The following is a 4489-nucleotide window of genomic DNA, read 5'->3' as shown; positions in this document are numbered from 1 at the left end:
TTGATTTTAATAAAATATATTTTAATAATAAAAATAATATATGATATATAAAAAGTTGTTTTGAAAAAACATCGTTTTGTGGGTTTTTAGGAATAGTCCAACATAGGAAAGGGAAGAGAAGAAAAAATGATTTAAATGAAAATAGTGGAGTATTATAATATTTACTCACCTAGTCCAAGAACTTTGGATCTTGCGTGTTCCAGTTGTTGAGATTCAAATATTGCATAATTTTCCCCATTTATATCTTGATTTTATGAACATAAATCATCTAAATATTCTATTTTACTTATGTATGTCTTGCAAGGTGAATTTAAAAGCTTGGATTGAAAAAAGGTGCTAAAAAGTAAGAATTTGTTGCTCAAAAATCACCAAGGCAAGGGTTGGATCTTAGGAAACCAAGATTGAAGAATTCACATGCCAAATATCTAAGAAAACTAAGTGAGGAATGAAAGATTTGAGTGAAGAATCCTGAAATCATCCTGAAAAGTGTATTCTAAAGCTCTGAAGTTTATTTTGGAAAATTGCGCAGCAGGAAGTCTGTTTTAAACGAACTATGTAGCGAGAAGTCTATTTTGAAAAAATATGTATATTTGAGGCGTTTTCTAGGGTTTTTCAACTTTGTGTGAAAATCGGAGTTCCCTACTTATAAATATGGCTTCCTAGGGCATTCTTAAACATCATTAGACGCATTCAAGAGCAATATTTAGGGTTTTTAAAGAGTTTTTAGTTTTATTAAAGCTTTATAAGTTGTGTTTTTTTTTAATTTTAGATCTTTTCTATTTACATTTTTTTCTTCTTTCTTTCTTGTTGCTTTTTATTTCTGCAATTTAATTATGTTTTTCTAAGTTCCTTTTAGCCAAAGCTAGAAGGGAAGTACATGAGTTTAATAATTTTTTAAGATTATGATGATTGATTATTTTAATGATGAGAAGAATGGTGTATGCATGTTATCTATTATTTAGGTTTTATTTTTTATCATCTTGTAAGATCCATATATTTCCATCATATGAGATCCACATTGATGGATAGGCTTACCCTAGATCAATCAGATTTCCTAGATAGGAGAGGTTCTCAACTTGTTATATTTCTTTGATATTCATTATCCTATAGATATTGAATACTTAAAATCACTAGCGCTTGAGAATATATGTCAATGGTGCAAATCCATTATTTTCTAATCTTTTATATCATTTATGAAAATATTTAAACTGTTTTATTTTCCGATTAGAATGACCATAGTGCTCAGATCCTAGTTGTGTTATGCAAGTCATCATGATTTTGGAACATTAACCTACATGTGGAACTTTGAAGCTTGGGTGTTATTTTATTCAGTTGAATCACATCCATTCAAAAATCTCAAAATCAAATAATCAGTTTAGTTTTTATTACTTAGTTTATTTTGTATTTGATTTTTTCCTTCTCGCAATTCATCTCCCCGTGGGATCGACCCTGTATTCACAGGATATTACTTACGAACCTCTACACTTGGAGGCAAGTTTTTGGCGCCGTTGCCGGGGAGAGACTGAGATAGATCAGATCTGTGCAAGATAGCTAAGGTAGGTTTTCTTCTAAGGTAAGTTCTCTTCTAAACCCTCCAGATTTTCTGTTGATTTTTTTTTATTTTTTTATTTTTTCTCTTTTCTTTTTTTTTTTAAAAAAATAAATTCAGTTGGGTCTTTCAAGCACTAACTATGACATAAGGTTGCCCTGCTTGGGATTTTATCACCCAAGTGCTATGGTTGTCCTACAGTTGCTGTTTGATCACAAAGATCATTCGCTGAATCTATTTTCCAGATTAACATAGTTTAATTTTTGCGTTAGTTTTACTTTTATTTTTTTTTATTTTTTTGTGTGGATTGAACTCTCATGGTCGGCCCTGCCACCTGGGTTGTTGATTTATTTTGCTTTGTGGACTGAACCCTCATGGTCGGCGCTGCCACCTAGGTTGTTGATTTATTTTGCTTTGTGGACTGAACTCTCATGGTTGGCCCTGCCACCTGGGCTGTTGATTTATTTTGCTTTGTGGACTGAACCCTCATGGTCGGCCCTGCCACTTGGGTTATTGATTTAAGTTTTTCTTTTTATTTTAAGTATCATACTTGCTATTTGAATTAGTAATATTTATTGTGTGGTGTGGATGGTTTATGTCCCGTTGGAGTAGGGATCAAAACAATCGATTCTCCTCTGAAGGGGGACTAGTTCTAGGCCTTAATCATTCACTTAGAAGAGGCACTCAACATCACTTGGATTCCATGGCAAACCCAGTTGATAATCCAAATCCAAATATGTCAGATCCAACTATAAATCAAAATAGAGAAAATCAACATAATCCTCCTCTTGAGGATGAAAATGAAGTTCATATGAATGTGTTAAACCAACCACGGACTTTACGTGAACATTTACACCCTGAGAGATCAACTTTACCATCTTATATAGTGTTCCCTGCTCACATAGGGAACATTGATTTTAAACCAGGTGTGATTCAATTAATTCCTAAATTTCATGGCTTAGATTCTGAAAGCCCCTACTTGCACCTCAAGGACTTTGAGGAAGTAATTGCAACATTACAAGTAAACAATGGCAATAGGGATGTACTTAAGCTTAGGTTATTCTCATTTTCTCTAAAGGATTAGGCCAAAGCATGGCTCAACTCTCTAAGACCTAATACCATCACTTCATGGCAAGCCTTAAGTAGAGAGTTTTTGAAAAAGTTCTTTCCCGAGCACAAAACAAATGCACTAAAACAAGAAATCATGTCATTCTCCCAAAAGGGGAATGAACTATTTTTCAAGCTTGGGAGCGTTTCAAAGACATTCTAATTATTTGTCCACATCATGGTTATGAACCATGGCACGTGATTGATGCTTTCCGAAAGAGGCTCACCATGAATACCCGTCAGTTCATAGAGATGATGTGTGGTAGAACCTTTCTTGACAAAGATCATAATGAGGCTTAGAATTTTCTAGATATGTTAGCAGAGAATACGCAGACATGGGATGTCTCTGCTAAATCAGACCAAACTAGACCCATTCCTAAAGAGAAAGAGAGAATGTATGTCCTAAGAGAGGAAGACGACCTTAATGCAAAATTCGTTGCATTGGCTAGAAAGGTCGAAGCCTTGAAAATTAGAAAGGTTGATATGGTTAAAGCAAACACTTCCTTAGGTAATTTTTGTAGCATTTGTGGTGGTACAGACCATGACACAAAGGATTGTCCAATAATCTCAGTTTTATAAAATATCACGCATGAGCATGATTAAGCAAATGCTATAAATAACTACCAAAGGTCAGTTATGCAACCAATGGGAAACACGTACAATATAAATTGGCATAACCATCCAAATCTTAGTTGGAGGAATGGACCATAAATTAATGCGCCCAATGCACCTCAAATGCCTCCACAAAATAACTTCTTTGAGGCACCTAACAATACACCATATGTGCCCCCGCTAAAGCGATCATCTGTGGAGGATGCATTGACCACATTCATGAACTCTCAAGTTCAAATAAATCAGTCTCTAATCCAATCAAATTAGGAATTAAAGACAGCTGTGGTTAGGATTGAGACTCAACTAAATGCTAGGGAAAAAGGCACCCTTCCTTCTCAACCTATGCCAAACCCTAAAAATACACATTTTATTGGAGACTCAAATCCAAGTGAGCTACATCATGAAAAGCTAAGGCCATCATTACCTTGAGAAGTGAAAAAGAGGTCGATAACAAGATAATGCAACCGGTAGATATACCAGAGGATGAGCCGCTGTCTCAAGAAAATGATGAACCGGCTATGGTTCAAGAGCCGCAACAACAAAAGGATAAAGAGACTAAGTCATATGAGCCTCCAGTTCCATTCTCATCTAGACTTCGGAATCCAACTGTCCCCATAAAATATCAAGAGGTGTTGGATGTGTTCCAAAAGATTACTGTCAATATTTCTCTGCTTGATGCCATTAGACAAATTCCATCATATGCTAAATATCTCAAGGACTTGTGCACTGTAAAGAGGAAATTAAATGTGCACAAAAAGGCCTTCCTTACTGAGAAAGTAAGCGCTATTATTCAACAAAGGATTGTACCCAAATACAAAGACCTGAGAAGTCCCACTATTCCTTGCATTATTGGAAAATTTCAAATTGAGCATGCTTTGCTAGATTTGGGTGCAAGTGTCAACTTAGTACCTTATTCGGTTTACAAATAAATGGGGTTAAGCGAGCTTAAACTAACTACGATTACACTCCAACTCACTGACCGCTCTATTAAGGTACCAAGAGAAATTTTAAAGGACGTGTTAGTCCAAGTAGAGAAATTCTACTTCCTCGTGGATTTTATTGTACTAGACACTGAACCATGTATAAATGCTAACGCTCAAGTTTCCATCATTTTAGGCCGCCCATTCCTAGCAACTTCAAATGCAATCATAAATTGCAGGAATGAAATGATGAACTTGTCTTTTGGTAACATGACTCTAGAGCTAAATATTTTCAATCTAT

General features: G+C 35.1%; 1 non-coding gene across 1 annotated transcript; it reads right to left on the bottom strand.

Annotated features, from left to right (window-relative positions):
* Positions 1-2735: 2735 nt before the first annotated feature.
* LOC131228349 (small nucleolar RNA R71) lies at positions 2736-2841 on the bottom strand. Its single transcript, XR_009162855.1, has one exon. It is a non-coding gene; the product is annotated as a small nucleolar RNA R71 (small nucleolar RNA).
* Between the last annotated feature and the right edge of the window lie 1648 nt (positions 2842-4489).

Source organism: Magnolia sinica, chromosome 15, assembly GCF_029962835.1.
Source record: "Magnolia sinica isolate HGM2019 chromosome 15, MsV1, whole genome shotgun sequence".
NCBI classification, from domain to species: Eukaryota; Viridiplantae; Streptophyta; class Magnoliopsida; order Magnoliales; family Magnoliaceae; genus Magnolia; species Magnolia sinica.
Note: the sequence above shows the minus strand (reverse complement) of the source record. Positions and strands in the feature narration are given on the sequence as shown.